Below are 6,610 nucleotides of genomic sequence, written 5' to 3'. Positions count from 1 at the left end.
TGAAGTTTTAAATAAAATTTTGAATCCTTCTTGGGGAAAAAAAAATTATTTTAAAAAAAAACCCCTTTTTCCCCCCATAGAGGGTTTGTAGGTATTGTCAACGTTGAAGACCAACATAAAATTAAAAATGAAAAAGAAATTTTTTTTGAAGTAAAAAATTTAATGTAATTTTTGTATTTTCTCTTTTTTAAAATATATAAAATTCCCCAAAATTTGGCCGTTCATGAAATTTGTAAAAACAAAATTTCTTTTTTTTTTCGTGAAAAACTTGGGAAGAAAATGGCGAATTTCCAAACGAGAGTTGGGCTCTTGTGTACCAAAGTTTTTTTTTTCATTTAGGATCTTTTTTAGACTCCCTCACATATGCATTGAAATCAGGTCCAATGCTGCATCAGGGGTAGGAACCAGCTCTACATGAAAACAATCCCCAAAAGGGGAGTTTTGTGAAAAATTTTGCCCCCAAGATGGGAAAAGTGTTTAATTTTTATTTTGCTGAATCTTTGTTCTTTTTTTTCTTCTTCCTTTTCTCTCCTTTCTCTTACTTTTTCTGTTTCTTCTTTTTTTTTTTTCCCAGTAAGTTGAATTTACTACCTAATTTTTCTCTTACAGTTCATGCCATTTGACCTTACATCAGCTGAGGGCAACAAAAAGTGCAAAGTGGAGCAGATTAGAAGAGCTGCTCAACAACTGTCAAACGTTGCATCACCTACCAGCAGGTACCGCCACGCCGATTGGCATGCGCTATAAACTCACCGCATGGATTGTTCCGAGAGGCTTCATGACTCTGTAAGTTGAAGCAGAGTTTGATGAGAAATGAAAATGATTTTAAAGGGAATAGTGCTTTCCCTTGGATTGGAGACACTTATTAGGCATTCAGTTCGGGCCATAATTTAAAGAAACAAAGCTTTGGATCCAGTTTTATGTTTCTTCACAATGGTATTTATTTTCTTCTTTCTCTATGATATCTTCATATACTGTTGCGAAAATGAAGCATCATTATCAAATTTATTATTGGATGTTAGTTACGGATTTTTTTGGTGTTACATTTGAATTCCTATATGTATGAATGTTTTTATATACTTTAGTACTATTAACTTTTGTTAGAAAAGAATTATAGCAACTAGTCCCAGATTGAAAAGATGTGTTTCATGCTTAACTAAATATTGATATTTAATTCTTAATTTCCAGGATGATATTGTTGGAAGTCTAACATCTCCTACAAGATTGCCATGCAGTACATTGAGCAGCGTAATCCGTGATGAGTTCTAGAGGAGCTTGTCTCTCCTGTAACCAGCCGGCTTAAAACCTCTGATTACGAAAATGTGTCAGTGCTTGGATTCACCTGGACAAGCCCCATGAGTTGCTTCACATTCTGACCAAAACTGATCAAAACGACAGTCTAAAGAGTGAGGCAATGGTATGTTGGTCTTTTTGTGTTGTATTTGTGGAATTTTATTGCCTGGAAATACCTTTTTTTATGTTTGATGTAACAGTCGTAGAGAAATTTTCACATCATTGTTGTGTATATCTGGTATATATCAGCATATATAATATGTATCAAATATAAGTATGGAGGGAATATGTGCATGTTTTTTATGTATGTGTACATGCATAACTGATGAAGCTTTATAAAAAAGAAAAGAAAATACACTGTAAATCTAAGGATTTAATTGTTATACTGATTTTGATTCAGGATAATGATTTAATGCCTCAGATGGGCTTTACTGTATGAAAACGCACACCAAGATCGCCTTTCCCATGTTCCGCCAGGCCTGTTCGAACCACTCTCCTGTGCCCTCACCTTCATGAGGATGTTTGATGCTGTACCTAGTACCTCACAACCTCAGCAAGCACCAGCAGAGGTTCTACCTCAGTACTAATGATGATGAGGAAATGGCTAACCCCACAAACAGGAAGAAGAGAATGCCGCTACGCCATGAGTGAAGAGATACATTGGATGATTTGGTAATTAGTCAAAAGTATTTTGTAAATATTTACTAGTTATTTAGTATGTACATTTTGTATGTGTATTATTAATAGGTATTTAGAATGAAATTAGATATGTGAGTGTGGGTACATTGCATAAAGATATTATATATGATTCATTACTACACAATTTGGGGTTAATGAAATTGCATATACATTTTTCAAGAATTATTGGAATTGATAGCAAGGAATATTAATGGACCTGGGAAGATGCATTTTTAGGGTAGCTTGAGATTCTCTAAAAATAGAAAGTTTTTGCAGCACACCACAGTGCACTTGGGGATAAGCAAAATAAGTAATGGGTGGAGTGCAAGGTGAAATAGTCTACACCGTCTGTATTAAAATGAATGTTTCAAGTATGTTCAATTTTAAGCACATAGGAAGTATTTAGGGGTTTAGAGCTGCCATTTGAACTGCTCTTGATTGTCAGGCTTACCACATGTGTAGGCACAACAAGATTTTATGCATACCATAGAAAAGTGCCTGTCCACAATGTGAATTGTGCTGTGAAACATATCAATAATGTCACCAATTGTGATTAAGCATAATGGCCTATTACTTTCACTTCTGTCATGATAGGACCTTCTTTCTCCGTTTTAACACAGATATCACGATGTTATTCATTTATACTTTCATATGTATAGTTTTGTATTTATAATTGGTTTACTATATATATATTATTTTTTTTCCAGACTGAATTGGAGAAGACTCACCACCAGACCGTGTTGCAAATCTAGCAAGAATTCTTAGTGGGGAGATGACCATTGAGCAACACCTTCAGTTTCTATTGCCAATAACCACACTGATATTCTGATATTACGACATAACAAAAGCCTTGTGAGAGCTTCTGTAATCTCCCACTGCAACTGTTATTGCAAATGCATTTAAGCCTTGTGGAAAAACTTCTGAACCGCAATTTTTTTAAGGTATTTTGATATTTATCATTAGTTTGTACTTGTTTTATTACTGATTGGTTTCTTTTTATGAACTTCTCTATGTTAAGTATAGATACAGGAAATAACTATGATCAGTTTAAAGGTTCTGAGGCTAGGCTTTTGTATGTATGTTCTCTATCAGAGAGAGAAAGAGAAAGAGAAAGAGAGATAGAGAGAGAGAGAGAGAGAGAAAAAAAAAAAAATAAGCAAGGTGATTGAGACAATATAGAAAAGTAAATAATCTTTCAAGCCAAATAAAAGTTCATCCTTCATAATTGAAAGGTTTCATTTGCTGTATCTCATTCTGCTAAAAGAAAAAAAATCCAAAATAAATTTTGTGTATTATAATTGTCTTCCCCAGAGATAACTTGGAGTGGCTTTCACGTGCAACAAATTGGGCCAAGATGACTGCCACAGCATCTCTTGGTGTTATTCACCGCGGGCATGAAAAGGAGGCTCTTACCCTAATGCAGGCATACCTGCCCAAAGAGTCTAACAGCCCTGGCTATGCTGAGAGTGGGTCCCTGTATGCACTCGGACTTATTCATGCAAATCATGGTGCCAATATCATTGAATACTTGCTTAATCAGACTAAGGATGCTACGAGTGACGTAAGTTGATTTTTTATTGATATTGATGCACGTATATATATGTAGTTATTATGATTTATGAAATTGAAAATGGGATCCTGTTAAAATGTAGCTTGCTCTGAAGTATTGTATAGCTTAATATTTTTTTTGAATCTGTAACTGTAGGAGTAACTACAGATCACTTAAATACAGAAGCTTGCTCTCATACTCATACTCACTCACTTCCACAACACTGTAGGCAGACATGCCTACAATGGTAAACATTGTGCACTTCGTTAGTTTTTATAATTAATTATTGTAAAGACTAGTAGATCTAGTATACATTGGGAGTCCATAGGTGGGTTGAGTTTTCTTGTGGATGTATGGTTTGATTAAATCCCCACCGCCCCATTTCATTTTCATCTTGAAATTAGTAACATCTATTCTAATTGCAGATTGTCCGGCATGGTGGCTGTCTTGGACTTGGTCTCGCTGCCATGGGAACGCAGCGCACAGATGTTTATGAACAGCTTAAGTATTCTCTTTTCCAAGATGATGCTGTCACTGGAGAAGCTGCAGGTCTAGCCATGGGCCTGGTAATGTTAGGATCGGCAAATGAACAAGCTGTGTCAGATATGGTGAATTATGCGAGGGATACACAACACGAAAAAATTCTTCGGGGATTAGCTCAGGGAATTGCATTAACCATGTATGGGCAACAGGATCAGGCAGACCGACTCATCACTGAACTTAGTGAAGATAAGGATGCTATTTTGAGACGTGCAGCAATGTACACTGTTGCAATGGCATACTGTGGCACTGCCTCAACACCTGCTATGAAAAGGCTTCTTCATGTAGCAGTCTCTGATGTTGATAACGATGTCAGACGAGCAGCTGTAGAAGCTTTAGGTTTCTTGCTGTTCAGATCACCAGATCAGATCCCTAGCATGGTCTCCCTTTTGTCAGAATCCTATAACCCACATGTGCGGTATGGTGCTGCTATGGCTCTTGGAGTTGCTTGTTCTGGCACTGGACAAAAGGAATCGCTAGGATTGTTGGAGCCACTTACAAATGACCCAGTTAACTTTGTTCGCCAAGGAGCCCTTATTGCATCAGCTTTAGTTTTGATACAGCAGACAGAAAGCACGTGTCCCAAAGTAAAAGATTTCCGCCAGTTGTATGCAAAGGTGATTGGAGACAAGCATGAAGACTCAATCGCAAAGTTCGGAGCTATTCTTGCCCAAGGCATTATTGATGCAGGTGGCCGTAACATGACCATCTCTCTCCAATCTCGCACTGGACACACAAGCATGACATCTGTTGTTGGCATGTTTGTCTTCACACAGTTTTGGTATTGGTTCCCATTGGCCCATTTCTTGTCAATGGCCTTTACACCTACTTGTCTTATTGGGCTGAACTCTGAACTGAAAATGCCAAAAATGCAGTTCCTCTCCAATGCAAAGCCATCCACCTATGGATACCCAGCACCTCTTGAAGAAAAGAAGAAAGAGGTTGCAGAAAAAGTAACTGCAGTTCTGTCCATCACAGCAAAGGCTAAGAAAAAGGATGATGAAAGAAAGAAAAAGGAACAAAAGGATGAGAAAATGGAGGTCGATGAGGAGAAGGAAAAGAAAGAAAAGGAAGAAAAAGAGAAAGAAGAAAAGGAGAAGGAGAAAAAGAAGGAAGAAGAGAAAAAGAAAGAAGAGCCCACCTTTGATTTACTAAGCAACCCTGCCAGAGTAATGAAAGCACAACTGAAGGTGATGCGCATGGCCGAAGGCTCCCGTTACACCCCAGTGAAAGAATTGAACATCGGTGGTATCATCCTGATGAGAGACATGAAACCAGAAGACAGTGAGGAGTTGGTGCAGCCTGTCCCAGCTCTGGGGCCAAAGACTGAAGAGGAAACCGAACCAGATCCCCCAGAACCCTTCAGATATGTTGACGAGGATTAATTTCTTTATGCTTGTTCTGTGAAGAAACGTGAAATTATTAAGGAAGCATCCTTAGTGTTTTGAAGGATTCTTGAGAAAATAGGGAATATAGGTGACTGTTTAATGTTCTTATATATAGGTGTACCCATGACTGATTTTAATTTATTATTTTTTTATAAGGGGACATTCATAACTTTATATTCTTAGTTATTAAGTAACGATCATCTGCTTTCAAAAGGCTTTTAAAGACTAATTTTGATGTTGACATAAGCATGAAATCAGTCATTTATAATATAGTATTGCACAGTCCCAGTTATGCTACCTGTGAAGATCTACAGAATAAAAGTACAGTCTAATGTATGATTGTTTCTTTGAATATTAAAGAATAATTGTTTTACTTCTTTCATTTGTAATAACTTTCGAGGTGGGCGTTCTTGGAGATAACAAAGATTGGATGTTTTTTTAAATAAATAAATATATGAACAATACAAATGTGTGAATTGACCATATGACACTAAAAAAAGGCTCAATAACTCAGGGGGCTAGAACAACTGACAACTGATCTAGAGTTTTGGAAGTTTGAGGCTGTCCATTGGTGCGAGTGTGAAGACTCGACTATTCTTGCCACATGAGACGTAGTTTAAGGCTAAGCGTCCTCCAGCGTGTACCCACATTATTATTAGCATTGCTATTACCTGTATCCCCCCCCCCCCACCACCACCACCACCACCAACCCCTTGTCTCATTGTTGGGGAGGGGTGTAGGAGACGGGGACTGAGGCCCCGTGTGGGGAACTACCCCTACCTTAATCCTCAACCCTTGCCTCAACTAATTCTGCATGGTCTTGTCTTCTTTCCTTTTCTTTTTCTTCATCCCCTTGTTCTGTCCACTTATCCTGATCATTAATCTCATTCTTACGGTTTTGCCCCAATATTTCTTCATAATGCTCCCTAACCTTCCCGCACTTCCTTCGCTTCTACAACCATTTACCTACACTATATTCATCAGCTTCCCCTCCTCTATCCGTTTTCACTATCCGTACAACCCTTACTACTGTTTCAACCTGTAACTTTTACCCTAATCACTTAACTCTCATTCCTAACCCTTTTCGCTACTGTACTCTACCATAGTGCCATATGACCTTTGGTATTATATAGCACTTCCCTACCTGGGGGATTTGTCAGTA

At 37.7% G+C, this 6,610-nt stretch overlaps 1 pseudogene across 1 annotated transcript in view; it reads left to right on the top strand.

The window, feature by feature from the left end:
- Positions 1–5,821, top strand: part of LOC119574635 — a 15,389-nt pseudogene extending 9,568 nt beyond the window's left edge. The window contains exons 3-9 of the transcript XR_005228888.1: positions 263–443; positions 610–786; positions 1,189–1,417; positions 1,694–1,965; positions 2,679–2,912; positions 3,285–3,532; positions 3,946–5,821. The product of XR_005228888.1 is annotated as a 26S proteasome non-ATPase regulatory subunit 1-like (transcript). The remainder of the gene's footprint in view (positions 1–262; positions 444–609; positions 787–1,188; positions 1,418–1,693; positions 1,966–2,678; positions 2,913–3,284; positions 3,533–3,945) is intronic.
- The last annotated feature ends 789 nt before the right edge of the window (positions 5,822–6,610 follow it).

Source organism: Penaeus monodon, chromosome 1 (assembly GCF_015228065.2).
Source record: "Penaeus monodon isolate SGIC_2016 chromosome 1, NSTDA_Pmon_1, whole genome shotgun sequence".
Lineage (NCBI taxonomy): Eukaryota > Metazoa > Arthropoda > Malacostraca > Decapoda > Penaeidae > Penaeus > Penaeus monodon.
The sequence above is the reverse complement of the archived record's forward strand: the minus strand, read 5'-3'. Positions and strand labels throughout refer to the sequence as shown.